Source organism: Bombina bombina, unplaced genomic scaffold, assembly GCF_027579735.1.
Source record: "Bombina bombina isolate aBomBom1 unplaced genomic scaffold, aBomBom1.pri scaffold_694, whole genome shotgun sequence".
Taxonomy (NCBI): domain Eukaryota; kingdom Metazoa; phylum Chordata; class Amphibia; order Anura; family Bombinatoridae; genus Bombina; species Bombina bombina.
This window is the reverse complement of record NW_026511200.1, coordinates 157,637-182,438: the sequence shown is the minus strand read 5'-3', so window position 1 is coordinate 182,438 and position 24,802 is coordinate 157,637. Positions and strand designations below refer to the sequence as shown.

The window sequence follows — 24,802 nt, the reverse complement described above, 5'->3', positions numbered from 1 at the left end:
AAACCTCCATCAATGAGAAGCAAAGAAGAGCCAGGCTGAGGTTTGCAAAAGACCATAAGGATTGGACCGTAGAGGACTGGAGTAAGGTCATCTTCTCTGATGAGTGCAATTTTCAGCTTTGCCCAACACCTGGTTGTCTAATGGTTAGATGGAGACCTGGAGAGGCATACAAGCCACAGTTTCTCACACTCGCTGTTAAAGGGGTGCTGGAATTGGGCAGATTTATCTTTGTGAAGGACTCATGAATCAAGCCACGTACAAGGTTATCCTTGAAGAAAGCTTGCTTACTTCTACTACAAAGTTCCCAAACTCGTATGATTGGTTTGTTTGGCAGGACAATGCTCCATGCCACACAGCCAGGTCAATCAAGGTGTGGACAGAGGACCATCAGATAAAAACCTTGTCATTGCCAGGTCAATCTCCAGACCTGAACCCCATTCAAAATCTCTGGAATTTGATCAAGAGGAAGATTGATGGTCACAAGCCATCAAACAAAGCTGAGCTGCTTGAATTTTTGCGCCAGGAGTCACATAAAGTCACCCAACAGCAATGGGAAAGACTGGTGGAGAGCATGCCAAGAACGCTGTGATTTAAAATCACCAAATATGGATTTCTTAAAGTGATGGTAAACCTAAGCTTATAGCAAATGCTAAGATTTACCATCACTAAAAATAAACATGAGTTTCTCTCATAGTTTCGTAAAAACAGCGTTACATTCAACCTATCTGTTAGGAAAGAATATCACTAATACAGCAGCGCTTTCTGCAATGAGGTGAAGTTTTCACCTCTAGACCAATAGCCGTGCATGTCAACTGACATCCTAGCAAAGCTAGAGGTGCAAACGTCACCTCATTGGAGAAGATCGCTGTGCCGTGGGCGACTGGAGGCGCTGTTAGCTATCTACTACCCTAACAGATAGGGTGAGTGTATAGCTGTTTTTATGATACGATGAGAGAAACTCATGTTTATTTTTAGCAATAGTAAATCTTAGCGTTTGTAGTACGCTTGGATTTACAATCACTTTAACTCTTGCTAAGTTAAAACATTAGTATTGTGTTTTTTAATATGAATATGAACTTGTTTTCTTTGCTGTATTCAAGGTCGGAAAACACTGCATCTTTTTTATGTCATTTTTACCAGTTATTTTCTGCAATTAAATGCTCTAAATCATTGTTTCTCAACTGCGGTCCTCAAGTACCCCAACAGGCCAGGTTTTTATTATAGCTGAACCAGTGCACAGGTGAAATAATCAGCTTATGGTGTGAGCAGGTTAGTAACCATGATGTTACTGCTCTAAATGACAAATTTTTTATTTGGAATTTGGGAGAAATGTTGTGGTCAGTGGTTTATAGAATAAAACAAAAATGTTCATTTTCTCAAACACATACCTATAAATATTTAAGCTATATATATATATTAGTCATACTTTTTCAAATATGCTGTTTGCTATTTTTAAATACTTACACATAGCTCTGAAACTTTTTTCTAACTAGGCACGTGGTAAGAAGAGACAGATTGGATGGTTTCCTGCAAATTATGTTAAACTTTTAAGCCCTGGTACAAATAAAAGCACACCAACTGAGCCACCGAAACCTGCAGCATTGCCACCTAGTAAGTAAAATAGTCTATCCTGGGCATACTTTGTTTCTGATGGCAAGGAGTTCTTTGTTTTGTTTTATTCGTCATTTCTTGTTGTCAATTCTTTGTATTCCTTATCTTCAAATTATACAATCCTTCCTTCCTCCCTGGTAGTAAATTAAAAGTAACTCAGAAAATGTGTGACCCCTCTTTGTATCTGTCACTTATACTGTTCTTATAGTATACAGCAACTTAGGTAGCAGTCCCACTCCTAATCTTCACACTTTATTCTACTCCTTGTAACTACTCTGAACAAGGTCAGGCTGAGATTGTATTTATCTGTTTAATGTTCTTCTCACTTCCTCACCGCCTTGATATACCCATTAGTTTGGAGCTTGGTTGGGGTGTCATGTATAAAGTTGGAATACCGCCATCCTTTTCCTGTTTGTTGCATTTTTTAAGGCTTTTATGTTTCTGTGTACCGCAACATACCCACAATTGTCTATTCCTATATAGTACAGTTAGCTTTCTGAGTGTTCGCAGCTGCAAGAACCAGCTCCAGATTACGTCCTTGGTTTTTTTTTTTTTGCATTCCATATTTTACCTTGTACAATATGGCTTCTAATTAATTTGGTCTTCTTCTGGTTTGCAGTTAAACTGTCCCTTCAGTTAAAGGGACATTCCAGTCAAGATTGTAATCTATATGATGCATTTTCTCCAACATTGGTGTGTCCGGTCCACGGCGTCATCCTTACTTGTGGGAATATCTCTTCCCGAACAGGAAATGGCAAAGAGTCCCAGCAAAGCTGGCCATATAGTCCCTCCTAGGCTCCGCCCACCCCAGTCATTCTCTTTGCCGTTGCACAGGCAACATCTCCACGGAGATGGTTAAGAGTTTTTTGGTGTTTAAATGTAGTTTTTATTCTTCTATCAAGTGTTTGTTATTTTAAAATAGTGCTGGTATGTACTATTTACTCTGAAACAGAAAAGGATGAAGATTTCTGTTTGTGAGAGGAAGATGATTTTAGCAGACAGTAACTAAAATCGATTGCTGTTTCCACATAGGACTGTTGAGATGAAGTAACTTCAGTTGGGGGAAACAGCAGACTTTTCTGCTTAAGGTATGACTAGCCATATTTCTAACAAGACCATGTAATGCTGGAAGGCTGTCATTTCCCCTCATGGGGACCGGTAAGCCATTTTCTTAGTCAAACAAACAGAATAAAGGGCTTAATATGGGCTAAAAAAAAACAAAAAAAACTGGTAGACATTTTTATGGGCTAAATCGATTGCTTTATTTGGGCATTTTATTCATATTTATGCTGACAATTCGCATTTATAAACTTGGGGAACGTTTATTAAACGGCAGGCACTATGTTAGACACCTTTTCCAGTTAGGGGGCCTTCCTAGTTGTAGACTGAGCCTCATTTTCGCGCCATTACTGCGCAGTTGTTTTTTGAGAGCAGGGCATGCAGATGCATGTGTGAGGATCTGAAATTTGCTAGAAAAGCTTCAAGAAGGCGTCAATTGGTATCGTATTCCCCTCTGGGCTTGGTTAGGTCTCAGCAAAGGCTATAGCTGGGACTGTATAGGGGTTAAATTTGTAAACGGCTCCGGTTCCGTTATTTTAAGGGTTAAAGCTCTGAAATTTGGTGTGCAATACTCTTAATGCATTAAGACACTGTGGTGAAATTCTGGTAATTTTTGAACAATTCCTTCATACTTTTTCACATATTCAGTAATAAAGTGTTTTCTGTTTAAAATTTAAAGAGACAGTAACGGTTTTGTTTTAAAACGTTTTTTGTGCTTTGTTGACAAGTTTAAGCCTGTTTAACATGTCTGTGCCTGCGGATAAGCTATGTTCTATATGTATGAAAGCCAATGTGTCTCCCCATTTAAATTTATGTGATAATTGTGCCATAGCGTCCAAACAAAGTAAGGACAGTACTGCCACAGATAATGAAATTGCCCAAGATGATTCCTCAGATGAGGGGAGTAAACATGATACTACATCATCTCCTACTGTGTCTACACCAGTTTTGCCCACACAGGAGGCCCCTAGTACATCTAGCGCGCCAATGCTTATTACCATGCAACAATTAACGGCTGTAATGGATAACTCCATAGCAAATATTTTATCCAAAATGCCTACTTCAGAGAAAGCGCGATTGCTCTGTTTTAAACACTGAAGAGCAGGAGGGCGCTGATGATAATTGTTCTGTCATACCCTCACACCAATCTGAAGGGGCCATGAGGGAGGTTTTGTCAGATGGGGAAATTTCAGATTCAGGAAAAATTTCTCAACAAGCTGAACCTGATGTTGTGACATTTAAATTTAAATTAGAACATCTCCGCGCACTGCTTAAGGAGGTGTTATCTACTCTGGATGATTGTGACAACTTGGTCATTCCAGAGAAATTATGCAAGATGGACAAGTTCCTAGAGGTTCCGGTGCACCCCGACGCTTTTCCTATACCCAAGCGGGTGGCGGACATAGTAAATAAGGAGTGGGAAAAGCCCGGCATACCTTTTGTTTCCCCCCCCCTATATTTAAGAAATTATTTCCTATGGTCGACCCCAGAAAGGACTTATGGCAGACAGTCCCTAAGGTCGAGGGGGCAGTTTCTACTCTAAACAAACGCACTACTATTCCTATCGAAGATAGTTGTGCTTTCAAAGATCCTATGGATAAAAAATTGGAGGGTTTGCTTAAAAAGATTTTTGTACAGCAAGGTTACCTTCTACAACCCATTTCGTGCATTGTTCCTGTCACTACAGCAGCGTGGTTCTGGTTCGAGGAACTAGAAAACTCGCTTAGTAGAGAGACTCCATATGAGGAGGTTATGGACAGAGTTCACGCACTTAAGTTGGCTAACTCTTTTATTTTAGATGCCGCTTTGCAATTAGCTAGATTAGCGGCGAAAAATTCAGGGTTTGCTATCGTGGCGCGCAGAGCGCTTTGGCTAAAGTCTTGGTCAGCGGATGTGTCATCCAAGACAAAATTGCTTAACATCCCTTTCAAAGGTAAAACTCTATTTGGACCAGAATTGAAAGAGATTATTTCAGACATCACTGGGGGAAAGGGACACGCCCTTCCACAAGATAGGCCTTTCAAGGCCAAAAATAAGTCTAATTTTCGTTCCTTTCGCAATTTCAGGAACGGACCGGCCTCTAATTCTGCATCCTCTAAGCAAGAGGGTAATGCCTCACAAACCAAACCAGCCTGGAAACCGATGCAAGGCTGGAACAAGGGTAAGCAGGCCAAGAAGCCTGCCGCTGCTAACAAAACAGCATGAAGGAGTAGCCCCCGATCCGGGACCGGATCTAGTGGGGGGCAGACTCTCTCTCTTTGCTCAGGCTTGGGCAAGAGATGTTCAGGATCCCTGGGCGCTAGAAATAGTTTCTCAGGGTTATCTCCTGGAATTCAGGGAACTACCCCCAAGGGGAAGGTTCCACATGTCTCACTTATCCTCAAACCAAATAAAGTGACAGGCGTTCTTACATTGTGTAGAAGACCTGTTAAAGATGGGAGTGATACACCCAGTTCCAATAAAGGAACAAGGAATGGGATTTTATTCCAATCTGTTCGTAGTTCCCAAAAAAGAGGGAACTTTCAGACCAATTTTGGATTTGAAGATCCTAAACAAATTTCTCAGGGTACCATCGTTCAAGATGGAAACCATTCGAACAATTCTACCCACTATCCAGGAAAGTCAATTTATGACTACCGTGGATCTAAAGGATGCGTACCTACATATTCCTATCCACAAAGAACATCATCAGTTCCTAAGGTTCGCTTTTCTGGACAAGCATTACCAGTTTGTGGCCCTCCAAATCGGGTTAGCCACTGCTCCAAGGATTTTCACAAAGGTACTAGGGTCCCTTCTAGCGGTTCTACGACCGAGGGGCATTGCAGTAGTACCTTACTTGGACGACATTCTAATACAAGCGTCGTCTCTGTCAAAAGCAAAGGCTCATACAGATATCGTTCTGGCCTTTCTCAGATCACACGGATGGAAGGTGAACATAGAAAAAAGTTCTCTGTCTCCGTCGACAAGAGTTCCCTTCTTGGGAACAATAATAGATTCCTTAGAAATGAGGATTTTTCTGACAGAGGTCAGAAAGTCAAAACTTCTAAGCACTTGTCAAGTTCTTCATTCTGTTCCTCGTCCTTCCATAGCGCAGTGCATGGAAGTAGTAGGGTTGATGGTTGCAGCAATGGACATAGTTCCTTTTGCACGAATTCATCTAAGACCATTACAACTGTGGAATGGGGACTATACAGACTTGTCTCCAATGATTCAAGTAGATCAGAAGACCAGAGATTCACTCTGTTGGTGGCTGACCCTGGACCATCTGTCCCAGGGAATGAGCTTCCGCAGACCAGAGTGGGTCATTGTCACGACCAACGCCAGTCTAGTGGGCTGGGGCGCGGTCTGGGAATCCCTGAAAGCTCAGGGTCTATGGTCTCGGGAAGAGTCTCTTCTCCCGATAAACATTCTGGAACTGAGAGCGATATTCAATGCTCTCAGGGCTTGGCCTCAACTAGCAAAGGCCAGATTCATAAGGTTCCAATCAGACATCCCTGGCGATGAAAGAAGTGACCAAAATAATTCAATGGGCGGAGGATCACTCCTGCCACCTGTCTGCGATCCACATCCCAGGTGTGGAAAACTGGGAGGCGGATTTTCTGAGTCGTAAGACATTCCATCCGGGGGAGTGGGAACTCCATCCGGAGATCTTTGCCCAAATAACTCAATTATGGGGCATTCCAGACATGGATCTGATGGCGTCTCGTCAGAACTTCAAGGTTCCTTGCTACGGGTCCAGATCCAGGGATCCCAAGGCGACTCTAGTAGATGCACTAGTAGCACCTTGGACCTTCAACCTAGCTTATGTATTTCCACCGTTTCCTCTCATTCCCAGGCTGGTAGCCAGGATCAATCAGGAGAGGGCCTCGGTGATCTTGATAGCTCCTGCATGGTCACGCAGGACTTGGTATGCAGACCTGGTGAATATGTCATCGGTTCCACCATGGAAGCTACCTTTGAGACAGGACCTTCTTGTTCAGGGTCCATTCGAACATCCAAATCTGGTCTCCCTCCAGCTGACGGCTTGGAGATTGAACGCTTGATTCTATCGAAGCGTGGGTTTTCAGACTCTGTGATAGATACTCTGGTTCAGACCAGAAAACCGGTAACTAGAAAGATTTACCATAAAATATGGAAAAGATATATCTGTTGGTGTGAATCCAAAGGATTCCCATGGAATAAGATAAAAATTCCTAAGATTCTCTCCTTTCTACAAGAAGGTTTGGAGAAAGGATTATCTGCAAGTTCTCTAAAGGGACAGATCTCTGCTTTATCTGTCTTACTACACAAAAGACTGGCAGCTGTGCCAGATGTTCAAGCATTTGTTCAGGCTCTGGTTAGGATCAAGCCTGTTTACAGACCTTTGACTCCTCCCTGGAGTCTAAATCTAGTTCTTTCAGTTCTTCAAGGGATTCCGTTTGAACCTTTACATTCCATAGATATTAAGTTACTATCTTGGAAAGTTTTGTTTTTGGTTGCAATTTCTTCTGCTAGAAGAGTTTCAGAGTTATCTGCTCTGCAGTGTTCTCCGCCCTATCTGGTGTTCCATGCAGATAAGGTGGTTTTGCGTACTAATCCTGGTTTTCTTCCTAAGGTTGTTTCTAACAAAAATATTAACCAGGAGATAGTTGTACCTTCTTTATGTCCGAATCCAGTTTCAAAGAAGGAACGTTTGTTACACAATTTGGACGTAGTCCGTGCTCTAAAATTCTATTTAGAGGCTACAAAAGATTTCAGACAAACATCTTCCTTGTTTGTTGTTTATTCTGGTAAAAGGAGAGGTCAAAAAGCGACTTCTACCTCTCTTTCCTTTTGGCTTAAAAGCATCATCCGATTGGCTTATGAGACTGCCGGACGGCAGCCTCCTGAAAGAATCACAGCTCACTCCACTAGGGCTGTGGCTTCCACATGGGCCTTCAAGAACGAGGCTTCTGTTGACCAGATATGTAAGGCAGCGACTTGGTCTTCACTGCACACTTTTGCCAAATTTTACAAATTTGATACTTTTGCTTCTTCGGAGGCTATTTTTGGGAGAAAGGTTTTGCAAGCCGTGGTGCCTTCCGTTTAGGTAACCTGATTTGCTCCCTCCCTTCATCCGTGTCCTAAAGCTTTGGTATTGGTTCCCACAAGTAAGGATGACGCCGTGGACCGGACACACCAATGTTGGAGAAAACAGAATTCATGCTTACCTGATAAATTACTTTCTCCAACGGTGTGTCCGGTCCACGGCCCCCCCTGGTTTTTTAATCAGGTCTGATTAATTATTTTCTCTAACTACAGTCACCACGGTACCATATGGTTTCTCCTATATATTTCCTCCTGTCCGTCGGTCGAATGACTGGGGTGGGCGGAGCCTAGGAGGGACTATATGGCCAGCTTTGCTGGGACTCTTTGCCATTTCCTGTTGGGGAAGAGATATTCCCACAAGTAAGGATGACGCCGTGGACCGGACACACCGTTGGAGAAAGTAATTTATCAGGTAAGCATAAATTCTGTTTTAATTTTGAAAGGAAACATTTCTGTAATATGCATGTATTAGCAAAAATAATTTTCGTAAAAGCTATAGCTGTTTCAAAAGTGTATTTAAATATGCAACATGCACCAACATTTTATACACACAACTTTCTCTGAGCAATGGTAATGACTCAATTGCAGCTGCAGTATTTAAAATGCTGGTGCACTGAGAACATATACTGTAGCTGTGTTGCATATGCAGAGAAAAATGCTAACACTAAAACAACAACTTTTACTAGAAGCACTTTTGCCAATATAAGTATATTGCAAATATGTTTCTATTCAAAGATTTCTCTCTCTGCTCATGTCTTTGATTTTTTTGTGTGTCTTCTAAAATGCAGACAGTATAGTTATTTAAAACAACTATTACCTTTCTGTTTACTGTACTGTATTATCATTCTGAAGCTACTGTGTATACAAAAGAATTACCAATTATGTAAAACTATCTTTAGATTACATGTATAAGCTGTATAATATGTAAATATTGCCTAATAACGTAAGATATTGTTGTTTACACTTGGTGCCATTCCCTCTCCATCTGTCCCATTTTACAGATATTCCAAAATCCGAACCTTTTCCAGTCCCAAGCAGTTTGGATAAAGGATTTTCTACCTGTACAAGTTATATACCATGTTTAGTAATCACTTTATCAAGCACATCCATCACATGAAAATGTGATCAAGGCATCAAGTTGGATTCAGCAACACACCAAACTGTCTTTAGGGCTGGGCAATTTTGGAGAGGGTTCCTGCACAAAACCCAAACAAAGTGCTTATCAATTCACTCAAACAGTGCAGTCTCCTGTATGACTCATTAATAAAACATAGGGTCTACAGAAGTAGGCAACGTTTCAAACTCTTAATCATGCTATAGTTTACCCATTCACAATCTCCATATAGCTATATAGTACAATATTCCAGTAGAAAAGTACCAGACCTTCTAAAATTGAAAGGTGCTACCAAGTAGTCACTTCCAGCAAATACCCTCAATATTATTTAAAGGGACATTTAACCCAATTTTTTTCTTTCATGATTCAGATAGACCATAAGATTTTAATCAACCTTTCCGATTTACTTATATTATGTAATTTATTTTATTCTCTTGGTATCCTTCGTTGAAGGAGCAGCAATGCACTACTGGGAGTTAGCTGACAGCCAATGGCAAGATGTATATATTTGCAGCCACCATTCAGCAGCTTTTGAGTCTACCTAGGTATACTTTTCATAAGGGATACAAAGAGAATGAAACAAATTAGCTAACAGAAATAAATTGGAAATGTATTTAACATTGCATGCTCTGTCTGAATCACAAAAGACAAAAACTTGGTTATCCCTTTAAAGAAGCAATATTTATTCACAAAAAAGACAAATCTTCTCTGTTCACGCCTTTAGAATACATACACCTAGATTTAGTTTTGCGTTAGAAGGGGTGCGTTAGCTACGAGTGTTTTTTTCCCCCCGCACCTTTTAAACAACGCTGGTATTTAGAGTTCTCTGAAGGGCTGCGTTAGGCTCCAAAAAGGAGCGTAGAGCATAATTTACCGCCACTTCAACTCTAAATACCAGCGTTGCTTACGGACGCGGCCAGCTTCAAAAATGTGCTCGTGCACGATATCCACATAGGAAACAATGGGGCAGTTTGAGCTGAAAAAAAACCTAACACCTGCAAAAAAGCAGCTTTCAGCTCCTAACGCAGCCCCATTGTTTCCTATGGGGAAACACTTCCTAAGTCTGCACCTAACACCCTAACATGTACCCCGAGTCTAAACACCCCTAACCTTACACTTATTAAACCCTAATCTGCTGCCCCCGCTATCGCTGACCCCTGCATTTTATTATTAACCCCTAATCTGCCGCTCCGTACACCACCGCAACCTACATTATAGCTATGTACCCCTAATCTGCTGCCCCTAACATCGCCGACCCCTATATTATATTTATTAACCCCTAATCTGCCCCCCCATGCCGCCACTACCTAACTACACTTATTAACCCCTAATCTGCCCTCCCTAACATCGCCGACACCTAACTTCAAGTATTAACCCCTAATCTGCCGACCAGACCTCGCCGCTACTCTAATAAATGTATTAACCCCTACAGCTAAGTCTAACCCTAACACCCCCCTAAGTTAAATTTAATTTAAATCTAACGAAATAAAATAAATCTTATTAAATAAATTAATCCTATTTAAAGTTAAATACTTACCTGTAAAATAAACCCTAATATAGCTACAATATAACGAATAATTATATTGTAGCTATTTTAGCATTTATATTTATTTTACAGGCAACTTTGTATTTATTTTTACTAGGTACAATAGCTATTAAATAGTTAATAACTATTTAATAGCTACCTAGTTAAAATAAGTACAAAATTGCCTGTAAAATAAATCCTAACCTAAGTTACAATTAAACCTAACACTACACTATCAATAAATTAACTAAACTATCTACAATTATCTACAATTAAATCAACTAAACTAAATTACAAAAAATAAAAAAAGATTACAAGAATTTTAAACTAATTACACCTTCTCTAAGCCCCCTAAAAAAATAACAAAGCCCCCCAAAATAAAAAAAAAATGCCCTACCCTATTCTAAAATAAAAAGTTAACAGCTCTATTACCTTACCAGCCCTTAAAAGGGCCTTTTGCAGGGCATGCCCCAAAGAAAACAGCTCTTTTGCATTTAAAAAAACATACAATACCCCCACCCAAACCCCCCTTAAATAAACCTAACACTAAGCCCCTGAAGATCTCCCTACCTTATCTTCACCACGCCGGGTATCACCGATCCGTCCAGAAGAGGGTCCGAAGTCTTCATCCTATCCGGCAAGAAGAGGTCCAGAAGAGGGTCCGAAGTCTTCATCCTATCCGACAAGAAGAGGACATCCGGACCGGTAGACATGTTCATCCAGGCGGCGTCTTCTATCTTCATCCATCCGGCGCGGAGCGGTACCATCTTGAAGCAGCCGACGCGGATCCATCCTCTTCTTCTGGCGACTCCCGACGAATGAAAGTTCCTTTAAGTGACATCATCCAAGATGGCGTCCCTCGAATTCCGATTGGCTGATAGGATTCTATCAGCCAATCGGAATTAAGGTAGGAAAAATCTGATTGCTGATTGAATCAGCCAATCAGATTCAAGTCCAATCCGATTGGCTGATTGGATCAGCCAATCAGATTGAGCTCGCATTCTATTGGCTGTTCCGATCAGCCAATAGAATGCAAGCTCAATCTGATTGGCTGATCCAATCAGCCAATCGGATTGGACTTGAATCTGATTGGCTGATTCAATCAGCCAATCAGATTTTTCCTACCTTAATTCTGATTGGCTGATAGAATCCTATCAGCCAATCAGAATTCAAGGGACGCCATCTTGGATGACGTCACTTAAAGGAACCTTCATTCGTCGGGAGTCGCCAGAAGAAGAGGATGGATCCGCGTCGGCTGCTTCAAGATGGTACCGCTCCGCGCCGGATGGATGAAGATAGAAGACGCCGCCTGGATGAACATGTCTACCGGTCCGGATGTCCTCTTCTTGTCGGATAGGATGAAGACTTCGGACCCTCTTCTGGACCTCTTCTTGCCGGATAGGATGAAGACTTCGGACCCTCTTCTGGACGGATCAGTGATACCCGGCGTGGTGAAGATAAGGTAGGGAGATCTTCAGGGGCTTAGTGTTAGGTTTATTTAAGGGGGGTTTGGGTGGGGGTATTGTATGTTTTTTTTAAATGCAAAAGAGCTGTTTTCTTTGGGGCATGCCCTGCAAAAGGCCCTTTTAAGGGCTGGTAAGGTAATAGAGCTGTTAACTTTTTATTTTAGAATAGGGTAGGGCTTTTTTTTATTTTGGGGGGCTTTGTTATTTTTTTAGCGGGCTTAGAGTAGGTGTAATTAGTTTAAAATTCTTGTAATCTTTTTTAACTTTTTGTGATTTAGTTGATTTAATTGTAGATAATTGTAGATAGTTTAGTTAATTAATTTATTGATAGTGTAGTGTTAGGTTTAATTGTAACTTAGGTTAGGATTTATTTTATAGGTAATTTTGTACTTATTTTAACTAGGTAGCTATTAAATAGTTATTAACTATTTAATAGCTATTGTACCTAGTTAAAATAAATACAAAGTTGCCTGTAAAATAAATATAAATCCTAAAATAGCTACAATATAATTATTCGTTATATTGTAGCTATATTAGGGTTTATTTTACAGGTAAGTATTTAGCTTTAAATAGGATTAATTTATTTAATAATATTTATTTTATTTCGTTAGATTTAAATTATATTTAACTTAGGGGGGTGTTAGTGTTAGGGTTAGACTTAGCTTTAGGGGTTAATACATTTATTAGAGTAGCGGCGAGGTCCAGTCGTCAGATTAGGGGTTAATAAGTGTAGTTGGGTAGCAGCGACGTTGGGGGGGGCAGATTAGGGGTTAATAAATATTATGTAGGTGTCGGCGATGTCAGGGGCAGCAGATTAGGGGTACATAGGGATAATGTAGGTTGCGGCGGTGTGCGGTCGGCAGATTAGGGGTTAAAAATTTTTTATTAGAGTGGCAGCGATGTGGGGGTACATAGGTAGTTTATGGGTGTTAGTGTACTTTAGAGCACAGTAGTTAAGAGCTTTATGAACCGGCGTTAGCCTATAAAGCTCTTAACTCCTGACTTTTTTCTGCGGCTGGAGTTTTGTCGTTAGAGTTCTAACGCTCACTTCAGCCAAGACTCTAAATACCAGCGTTAGAAAGATCCTATTGAAAAGATAGGATACGCAATTGACGTAAGGGGATCTGCGGTATGGAAAAGTCGACTGACTCTAAATACCAGCGGGCGGCCAAAACCAGCGTTAGGACCCCTTAACGCTGGTTTGGACGGCTAACGCAGAACTCTAAATTTAGGCGATAGTTTCCAAATGGGAAAAGTGTCTTTGTTTTAAAAGTAGTCCCCTGTCTCTAATCTAACAGAGCGGTAAAAGGTCAAGTATAAATCAAGAAAGTTGTTTCCCTTGAGACATCTAGATTAAAGCGCAACTAATTATGATCATTGAACTTGAGAGGAACCACTAGCATCCTCTTCCATTCCTTACCTACTAATGCATCCTATGGTAATCCCAGTGTCCCCTTCCATTTCTCATGCCTATTAGTGCCCCCCCACAGTGATCATACCGCCCACTTTGGGAACCACTGATTATTTTCACTGTGTCTATTTTGCAAACCTATTCCTTCTACTCCTCCAGTTCAGTTTTGTATATATTTTTTCCTCTAAAGGAATCTGTCCTTCCTCTGTTTTTGTTCAGTAACAGTGAGTTTTACAAATTTCCCCCCAAGATTTAAAAAAACGTTTTGGTGGCCATGCCTTTTCCAAGTAAGCGTAAACACATTTTGTCTGATAATTATCCCTAATGTATCTGGGGTTTTTTATACTAAAAAGGATCAGATCAGCTTAGAGGATGTTCTTAAAGGGACATGAAAGCCAAATTTTTCTTTGTGATTCAGGTAAAGCATACATTTTTAAACAACTTTACAATTTACTTATATTATCAATTTTACTTCATTCTCTTTTTAAACTTTATTGAAGGAGCAGCAATGCACTACTAGGAGCTAGCTGAACACATCAGTAAGCCAATGAAAAGAGGCATATATACTGCTACCAATCTGCAGCTAGCTCCCAGTAGTGCCTTGCTGCTTCTTCGCCTCCCTAGGTATACTTTTCAACAGAGGATACCAAGAGAACAAATCAAATTAGATTAAAGACGTAAATTGGAAAGTTGTATTGCGTGACTTACTTTTCCCTTTAAAAAATCAGACCCAGACACCTCAGATTTATCTTCTATAGGTGAGATAATTTCACATAATAATTCTGATACTGATCAAAACAAAGATTACCTCTCTCATGTTTAAGATTAAACACTTTTTTTTTGTCATTGTTAGAGAGGTTTAAGCACTTTAGGTGTCTCACCTTACACCAACTGTAAAAGTCTATCAAACAACTTCATTTTAAACCTTCTGCTATGCCTCTTGTTGTATTTCGTGTTCCTGAGGAAATTGTTTACTCCGCCTTCTAAATTTAAAAAAAAATATTCCTTTTACTAGCTTCCACTGTAGAGCTTTGGGAATCTTTTCCAAAGGTGGACGAGGCAATTTCCACTTTAGCTAAGAGAACTACTATTCCCTTAGAGGATTGTAATTCTTTTAGGATCCTATCGATAGGAACTTAAAGATCTTCTATGGATAAGCTTCCCATCAAGCATGTTTTCGTTTTAAACCAGCTAATGGTAAGCTTCTTTAGTTTGTTGTGATACTCTGACATATGATCCTTCTTATGCAGAAATATGCAGATCTTTAAATTCGTAAGAAGCACCAACAAACAGCAAATTATTTTATTTGTGATGCCATTATAGGCATAATTCTTAAAAATATGGCTTTAGCAGTATTGACCAGAAGAGCATCCATAGGTAGACCTTAATCTCTTCCTTTCAGGAGCAAAAAAATATTTGGTCCTGCTCCTCTGTGCCATTATTTTCTTTTACAAGATATGACGAGTCCACGGATTTCATCCTTATGGGATAACGCCTCCTGATTAGCAGGAAGTGGCAAAGAGCACCACAGCAGAGCTGTATATATAGCTCCTCCCTTCCCTCCCACTCCAGTCACTCTCTTTGCCTGTGTTAGTGATAGGAAGAGGTAAAGTGAGGTGTTAGTTTAGATTCTTCAATCAAGAAGTTTTTTTATTTTAAAATGGTGCAAGTGAGTACTATTTTTCTCAGGGAGAAATCACAAGTCACTTATTCCCTAAGAGGATAGCGACTCTGGATGATTGTGAGTCTATTGTGGTACCACCAGAGAAATTGTGTAAGATGGACAAATACTTAGAGGTGCCTGCTTACTCTGATGTTTTTCCGGTTCCTAAGAGAATCTCGGAAATTATTACATGGGAATGGGAAAGACCGGTTATCCCGTTCTCACCTTCCCCTAATTTTAAGAAAATGTATCCCATATCTGACACTGTTCGGGACTCTTGGCAAACAGTCCCTAAGGTGGAGGGAGCTATATCTACCCTGGCTATGCGTACAACTATTCCTATTGAGGACAGTTGTGCTTTCAAAGACACTATGGATAAGAAATTGGAGGGTCTTCTAAAGTTATTTATTCATCAGGGTTTCCTTTTACAACCGACGGCTTGCATGGTACCAGTTACCACTGCGGCGGCCTTCTGGTTTGACGCCTTAGAAGAGTCTCTTAAGACAGACTCCTTTAGAGGACATTTTAGATAGAATTAAGGCTCTTAAGCTGGCTAAGAATCCCCATCTACATACCATAATAAGTAGGTCCTGCCCCACTCATGGTAGGATTGACTATACCCCGGCCTATGAACTAAGCTGAGAGATTCAACACCCCATCAGAAACGCTTCTCTTGTCTACGACTAAGCAAACAATTCCACGCAGATAGCCTCAGAGAGTTCAGGATGTGAAGAACTGAAGGATCCTGCACTCGCAAGTTCTTGAACAAGGTCGATAGCGGCAAAACCCCTGAACAGAGACCTAAAGGAAAACAAAGCAAACCATCACACCGACATCTGCTCCTGCTAAGATCGACCCTCCACCACAAAGAGCGATATGGTCGAAGAGAATTAGGATAAAATAAACCCCCTAAAGAATAAGCAGGCTGAAAATGTCGGAGCCCCCTGGGATGCAAGCCCACCTTCTGGTACAGAAGCGGAAAAGCTAACCTGCTTCTTGAAGTCTTAAAGAAGACTGCTCCAGCAGGAGTCGAACTTCAAGCCTCAGCTAGTTAGGTAGGATAGCCGTCCCTTAGATCCCATAGACCTGCGGAAGAGCACACTCATAGAGCAGGTAGGTGGCAAGGAGCTGACGTGGGATTCCGTCCACCACCAAACACGAGACCCCTGATACGCAGGAGGAACTCAAGTCCTGCAAAAGAAGGTCTCCCACTAAAAGGTTCTGAAGAATCGGATGGAAAAACTCCCAACCCGTGGACCTCTGTAGGGCACTCTTTCCCCACGGACAGGCCCAAACCATTCCGGGGGAACAAAAAGAAAATTCCTCAGAACAAGGAGATCTTAAAGGAACACTGGGAAAAGATTTCCCCCACCGGTATGTCATTAAAGACTGTTTAAGCCCAAAACATTAATGTCAAGACGAACCCACGGCCTCGGTAGAGTCTATTACACACCACCCCCACATCACAAATGACCAGCAGGGGGCTGGAAGACATAACCCAAATGAAAATTTCGCAAGAACTCCAGATCAACAGAAAACTGATGCAGCAGGCTTCAACGCTAGGCGGTCCACTTGCTAGGCAGGGTACCTAGAGCAAAACAGTATCCAGATCCACCCTGGTATCGACACCAGCAACTCAGGTCTCAATCCAAAATAGAGATCTGATAGATACTGCTACCTGAACCCCCAGATTCCAAGAGGATCAGAACTAGGTTTACTGAAAAATACGATTCCCAAGAACCGAAGGGATGGAGAACCTTACATTCTCCAGTGAAAGAAGAACTGATAAGTTCCTTATCCATATCATAGAACCCAAGTAGGACAGAAAGACCCTCCCTGGAAGAAATATCTCCCAGTGAGAAACATACCGGGACAAGACTCTAAGGTCCCTAGTCTTCTCTGATCAGACATTGTCCAGAAAAGAAAATTATTTACGGTCTCCAGGACCCCTAAATATGATCCAGTATCAAACACCCATCCAAGGATATCTAAATAAGTCCAACCTGTTAACTAGGATAGATGTACCGGCTGTACCAGAACCTGGATCTAGAAGAAACACTCCTTTTCCCAAGAAGAACAAAGGAAAACGGACCTGACTAGTATTCACAGCAAGTCTAGCCTGTCATCTAGGATACGACATATCGTCCAGAACCCTCGCAGGCTAAAAGTAAAAACTTCCTAATTTCCAGCAAGGCTAGAATAACTGAGACATCAAAACAATTAAGCGCCAAGGCTTAAAAATATCGGGGAACTATAAGTTTCCACCGGAAGACTCCAACCTCTCAACCATCAAAGTCGATAGGGTCAAACAAACCTGTGCGAGGAAACGTCTTTCTAAGAAGAGTTTTTAAAACCATCCGGCATGGAACGGAAAGAGAAGGCTGAAAAAGGAGTGTGAAACCAAAACAGGTCCTGCTTGTTATTCAACACAATCCCCTATAGAGCCCGGAACTGGGATTATAAATAAACGATAAAACAAAGGTAAATCAAGACAAGGAATCTACCATCCTCCACTCGTCTAGTCAGGATCATTATCTGATTTAGAGTACAGAGAGTCAACTGACGGAGCAGTCCTGGAAATCTGTAGCATCACCAAAACTTCTCTCAGAAGTAAACGAAGGCATGCAAATCTAAATCTAAATGCTTAGCCCTCCGCAGATGGAGGGCCCAAGTCTGCAGACTCCGACCCTGAAGGTTCTCCCTCTAACGCCTCAGAGGGAACTGCATTCCCAGAGGACTGATCCGGGCTAACCTCTCGCTTAAGCGAAGTAGGAATAGGTAACGTCGCTAAGGCTGAAGAGAAGGCTATGCAGAAGTGCCCAGTAACCTCTGGTGGAAACAAATCCCTTGCAGGCACAGGGGGGTCGGAATTCGGGACAACTGCGTATGTAGGAACAGAATTGAGGGAACACACCTCACTGGACGAAGAGTCCTCGGAGGCGGATGGCTCAGAGATCTCTAACCTCTCAACATTAGTTGGTGAGAACACTCTAGTGCGGCATACGGAACAGAATTGAGCGGGCTAGACTACCCGGGCCTCCTCACAATATACACAGGTATCAAATTCTGTATCGGAGGGATCCCCCTTTTAAAATATCAGAATCCTCCATAACTCGTCTATATCAAATTATAGAAAAGATAAACTGGCATCTTACACCCCCAATGGCTGGGACACTCACCACCTCCTATGACCCAGACAGGTAGAGAAGTAGCTCCTCTCCGCAGACATCCGATCAGGAATCTGAAGCAGTGAAAAAAACGTGACCGTTCCTGGTCACATGGTGCTCATGCAGGACCTGCCCCTGCTAAAGAAAAACCGCTCCATCTTATCTAAAGAAACTGCGCCGTTCTCTAAATGAAAAACCTGTATGTTCCGTATAAGCCCAAGAGCTCAAACATTCTTACACATAAGCAATCAAAATCACATAACAAATATGATTAAAAAATCCCACTGTTCAATAATCCCCCTGAGGAGATATTAACCCTTGATTCCATAAAGATAAAGGAGTCCCACTGTGACCCTGTCTTCTATCGTTAAAGTGTGTAAAAAAATTAAACGATCTTACCAGAATCTATGCTGTGGAACAGTAACACGGTCATTCAAGTTTGACAGATTGTAGCAGCGCTTCTGAAATGGACTTGAGCGAAGGAAGGAGACAGAGAAACTCGTCAACGCTGATTGCTTAAGGAGCTGTTAATGAGTCTGGATGGGTTCGCAGAAAGACTCTCCCTGCATCTCCAGACTCTAACTTTCGTCAATGCTCTCACTGAGAGGCTGACAAGACTACTTAAAACTCCAGTCCCATCTCGAAGATTACTACCCTTTATAAGGAACTACTCTGAAATCTTCTGACACGTCTCTGCCAACCTCCTGTGACGAAAGGCAAAGAATGACTGGGGGATGAGGAGAGTGGGGGGAGGTATTTAAACCTTTGGCTGGGTGTCTTTGCCTCCTCCTGGTGGCCAGGTTCTGTATTCCCACAAGTAAGGAATGAAGCCATGGACTCTCCTCATATAAAGATGGAAAGTCATCCTAAAGTTGCATTGTCCAATTCTTCTGCATCTTCAGAAATCAGAACACCTTAGAATGCCTTAGTTTTCAGACACCTCAGGTTGTTTTCGGAAGGTGAGTTTTTTTTTTAATGATAATCAGGTCTACCTCTTTCATGTTTTAGATTGAACATCTTTGTTTATAAAGGTTTTATGTACTTTAGGCATTCAAGAACCTAAATCATTTCAGTTAAAACCTTCCAAACAACTGAATTTGATTTTAAAACCTTCTGCTAAGTTCCTGAGGTTCTTATTAAAATAATTATAAGAGAATAAATCAAGCCTGGTCTTCTTTACCTTTACCAGCTTCTAATGTAGAGCTTTAGGGAAGTTTTCCAGTAGTGCATTGTGCTATTTGCTTTAGCCAAACACACTATTATTCCTTTAGAGTATAGTACATTTTTCAGGAATCATATGGACATGAAATTGATAACCTTTCATCGAAAGGCTTTTTTTCAGCAAGCATTGCTTTTGTAGCAGTTGTGTCTGCTCTTTGGTGTTACAATTTGTCTGAGCAAATCTCAGAAGTCTCTGTAGATGAAGAAGATTTTCAAAATTATTTGTAACTTCTAAAGTTGACTAATGTACATATTTGAGGCCCCATTGTTGACATAATTAGATTTTATTCTAAGTATATGACTTTAGCAGTGCTGACCGTTTATCAAGAGTCTTTTTTAGAAGTCATTATAGACTCAGTGACCATGCAGCTTTCTCTAATGGATTAGGAGTCAGTTACAGTCAGTTTGCTCACAACTACACTAAATTTCCAACCCATCTGTAGCTCAATATATGGAAGTGTTAAGTCTGATGATTGCAGCATCATATTTTCTTCCTTTTGCACGGTTCCATATGAGATCTCTTCAACTTTGCATGCTTTGACAATGGTGCAAAAATTTCACTCAAATTTCTCAGAGAGTCTTATAGGATTATTCAGTGAGGCAGACTCTGTCCTGGTGAATAGTTTTCCAAAATATTTTTCTGGGGGAGTCCTTTATTCGCCAAACTTGGAAGATAATGTCTGCAGACACCATTCTTCAGGATTTGGGGTTAGTCTGGAGGTCCGGGAGAGCACAGGGAGTTTGGTTTCTTCATGAGGCGAGGTTATCAATAATCTTAAGTGCTGTCCTCTTCTGAAAGAAACATGAGTTTTAAATTAGACAATGCTACAGCTGTAGCTTATATCTAGCATCAAGTGGGAACATGCACTTTCTTAGCAATAACTTAGGAAGTTCCAACGTTTGGAACAATTATTTTGGTTTGTTTTTGGGGGGGTTTTCTACAAGCTTTTCAGGTTTCTTTTTTCAAAACTGCATGCTTTGGACATTTTAGATTCTGTCTTGGACGTTTTTGTTGTTTTTAGCAATATCTTCTGCTGGAAGACAGATTTCTTTTACAGAAATGATGATTTTTCCAATATTGGTCGGATACTAACCCATCTCATTGTCCTAATCCAAATAATTCATTTGATTCATTTTAGACAATCTTTTTTTAATATTTTTTCTCCTTGGTCCACATAAGTCATCAGTATATTTAGCTTTTTTGGCTAAATCTCCTGATTACCAAGTTTTATGTAGAGTCAAGGTAGTCTTTTTTCCAAAATGCATTATTTACTTTTTTTTTTTTTTTTTTGGATTATATTCAATAAAATTTCCAAGGCAGGAACATTTAGTTTCTTACATGGTGGTGAGAGTCCACTAGACCCACCCAATTTAATTTTTTTACATAATTAATTTTTTCAGGCAGCAGTTTGCACCTCATTTTCAATACTTTGTCCTTTCCTACCTTTCTAATTCTCATTTCTTGACTATAAATCAGACTAGAATACCAGAGAGGTGGGAAGGATTATGTGCTCTTAGAGCTTTGGAAATCTTTGCCTCTTCCTAGTTGCCAGGAGTAATGTCTTGCAGACTTTCACCACCATGAAAGAAATTAATTTATCAGGTAAGCATACATTTTTTTTATTTACTTTTTTACTAAGTTCTACCATTTTGATGCTTTGTCTCTTCTGATGCAGTTTTTGGCAGGAAAGTCCTACAAGCAGTATTGTCTTGTAAACAGGTGCCTGACCCACCCATTTATTTGTGGGCTCCATAGCTTGGGTATTAGATCCTAGGAGTAGTGACTCGTTGACGCTCATCACCTTATGAAAGAAAACCAAATTTATGCTTACTTGATAAATTAATTTCTTTCATAGTGGTAAGAGTCCACAAGACCAACCCACATTTATACTTTCAATTGGCGGCAGTTCTAGTGTACATCTCATTTACTCTTCTTTGTCTTAGGCCATATACATAGCAGTATTAATGATTCTTCTTAATGTCTGTTACTATTGGTTCGTTGGCAGCTATAAATCTGATTCTTGATTTAACATCAGTTTGTGAAACATTCAAATGCGTTGTTTTTAGTAATGTGTCAGAGTAATGTCTTTCTGATGTTCTAAAATAGAGAGAAAACATTGAAACACCGTCATTTAGATTTGTTTCTTGCTAACATTATCAGTTACATTAATTATTCTCTAAGCAGAGCTGGGAGATACTAGTCCATAAATTAAATGCAGCTAGGTATAGCCTAGGTAAGATTGTTTTGTTAACTAAGAATGGCCTAATATTCATAAACAAATTTAAGATTTGTCTTGCTAGATGGGGCAAGATAGACTTATTTGCCATACATTTTAAAGCTTTATTATTATCGGTTATTTGCAGAGCGGCAATAGATTCCACAGCGCTCCAGATCAGTATAATGCATGCTTCTGTGCTGAAAGAATGTGCGACTTAATCTGTCTTCTGCTTTATTTTTTATTTTTTTATTTTTTTCTACATCCATGTTGATTGTTTTTAATTGAATATATGGAATAAAAGTCATGTTTTACTTTTTCATTGAGTGAGGTTACGGACCCTTCTTATATTTGATTTTTGCTTTACACCTCAGAAATAATTTTGTATAGTTTATGTAGAGAGGTTTGATAAGTAGAATCTTTTACTTATTTGTTTTTTCCTTTTGTTTCTTAGCGTGTCAAGTTATCGGCATGTATGATTATATTGCACAAAACGATGATGAACTGGCCTTTGCCAAAGGTCAGATAATCAACGTGTTGAACAAAGATGATCCAGATTGGTGGAAAGGGGAATTGAATGGTCAAGTGGGTCTATTCCCTTCAAACTATGTGAAGCTGACCACAGATATGGATCCCAGTCAACAATGTAAGTAGAAAGCAGGCTTCTTTCATTAACCACAGTTTTTATGACTTCTAATATTAACATGCAGCATTGCTGGGATTCTGCGGCTCTTTTGCAGAATGAAAAGCTATAACCGCTGCATCTTTTCTATTCTCTTTGGAAAACTCCCACATATTGGACTGTCTTGGGAGGAAAAAAATCACCTAACTTTAAACAGAGCTGTTAATTCCAAATCTTTCTTGTAAATATATTCCTACAATTTAGTTTTTATAACAAAACAAATCTAAATTTTATTTCTGATGGCTGCAAACAAAAATCACTAAGGTCTTCATTACTGAACAGGTTAACAGCTCTGTCTCAGCGCAAGGTTAGACATTCAGCTTGTTCCTTTGTAGTAGCTGTTTATTCTTCGTAATCCACTGGTCATTCCTATACCATTTCATTCCCTATATTTAGCATGCCACATTTTTATTTATTTTTGTTATTTTGCATCATGCTGTTTTTAGTGCCTGAGTAGTCAGTGTTGCATCAAACAAAAATGTCCTCATTGTTTTAGTTTTATTTTTCCCTTTTGGTTTTGCTTATGTGTTGTTTTCCTCCTTTTTCTAGGATCATATGTTGTCCATCCCCCTACTCAGGCTTGAAAGTCCTCAAAGAGACCCACTATCCCCATATCACTGCCCAGAGGGATGATGGGAGATGCAGCCTTGATCATGTGACTTCCAGCATGATCATCTACTGCCTTCTGACTAGAAGAACACTGCACAGCAGTTTACCTCATTTTTCATTTAGATGCATGTGACTATATTGTTGTATCTGCAGATCCAGAAACAAAATTTAGAGTACAGAGGATAGTGGGTCCTTTTGTGGCTTTCTCTTCTCTGGCAAACAGTATTTCACCCTTTCGAACAAATTGTTTACTTATTTAATCTTTCTTGTTTTTTTGTTTTTTTTAATTTTGAAGAAAAAAAATACAAATTAGACTTCAAAATAGCAGCTAAACAAGGTTATTTGATTTTTGTTTCTGCAAAAAGACCCACTATCAAGGAATGCTGCATGTGCTAATAATTTGTCCACAAATCTGAAATGTTTATTTTTTTATTCCACCTGTTCAATGTTGTGTGTGTGTGTATATATATATATATATATATATATATATATATATATATATATATATATGTATGTATATGTGTATATATATATATATATATATATATATATATTTATATATATATATAATTTCACACAGATTTATGAGGAGGCAATGATAGGAAGATCAGGTGCAGTCCAATTATAAAGGCATTAGATATCATTAAGGTTTGTTCTAGATGGTCTTTGTAAAGACATTAGTACATTTTTGTATGCAGAAGAAAAATTCCTGTGCAATGTTTGCTGTCCGTTAATACTTTTAGTGCCTGATGATATTTCTGGCTTTAAAGGTGTTTTTATTTTGCACATAGTTGCATACTTGCATCCCTGTTTTGTACTGTCATATATATATATATATTTTTTTTACATTTACCAGAGATAAATTCTCCATTGTAGACTATACATTCATCTGCAAAACGTAGTTTAGCTTCCCCAACCCTTGCACAGTAAAAGGGTATATTTGTTTATTTCTTGTAACTGTCATGACAAAGAATGTATACACTATTTTTAACCTGGAAATTAATTGCAATGTTTACATCTTTTTATTATTATTATTTTATCTAGACTGTGGAATTTTTATCATTTTATTATTCACTGGGGATAGTGTTATAATATGCAGTAGACTTCATAATGAATTCTTGAAATACTAGCATCTGCTCTTACTAAAATGCCTTGTGTAGAAAAGCCAAAAAAAGAAAAAAAAAAAAGAAAAATGGAATATAGCCAACACAGTGTACTACATTTTACTATTAATCGTAAAATATGTCTCATTCTGTATTTATCCAACTCATTTTTACTTGTGCTGAAAGTGTCTAAAAAAATAAATAAATAAATTTAAAAAAAAAATATCCTCCCCCATCTTTTCAGTGCAAAGCAAATGACGCTCCCTGTTCAATTGCACTTCAGTATTTTCATGGATATGAATGTAAAATATATAAATATATAAAACGTACAGCTTTAACACCTGTAATACAGCCTTTACAGTCAGTTCCATGTATAGATAATTAAATTCTTCTTATAAAACCTAAATCTCTCTGTGTGATTCATGTTTACCACCAAAAGTGCTATGGGTGTTAGGCAGGGACGTGCACTCATAGGAGGCAGGGGAGGCAGTGCCTACCCTGCCATATATGGCCAAAGCTTAATTAAATTTTAATTAAAACAAAAAAAAGTCCCAAAAAAAATATTTTCCCCCCATGTAATGCTATGGAGAGGCAGGTACAGGAACGCTTCTCTCCATTGCAGTACATGGGTCAAAGGAAAAGCTGTGCTGCAGCGCCACCTGTGTTCTGTCAATATATTAGCAGCAAAAATTGGGACCAATAGGAGGCACCCCTCTTGATGCCTCCTAGCAAGTGAAGGATATATAGAATAATCAGAAGGAGGATGCAGTGAGCAGGGTCATGTGACACAACTGGAAGCTGAGGTAACCTAAGAACAGATGACACCAAGCAGAAAAGTAAAGTAGTATTCTACATCTCTTGTGATTCACAAATTGTGTTCAGATACAG

General features: G+C 39.7%; 1 long non-coding RNA gene across 1 annotated transcript; it reads left to right on the top strand.

Moving 5' to 3' along the window:
• Positions 1–1,491: 1,491 nt before the first annotated feature.
• On the top strand, positions 1,492–24,320 carry LOC128643645 (uncharacterized). The gene is made up of 3 exons (XR_008399855.1): positions 1,492–1,611; positions 21,975–22,166; positions 22,752–24,320. It is a non-coding gene; the product is annotated as an uncharacterized LOC128643645 (long non-coding RNA).
• The last annotated feature ends 482 nt before the right edge of the window (positions 24,321–24,802 follow it).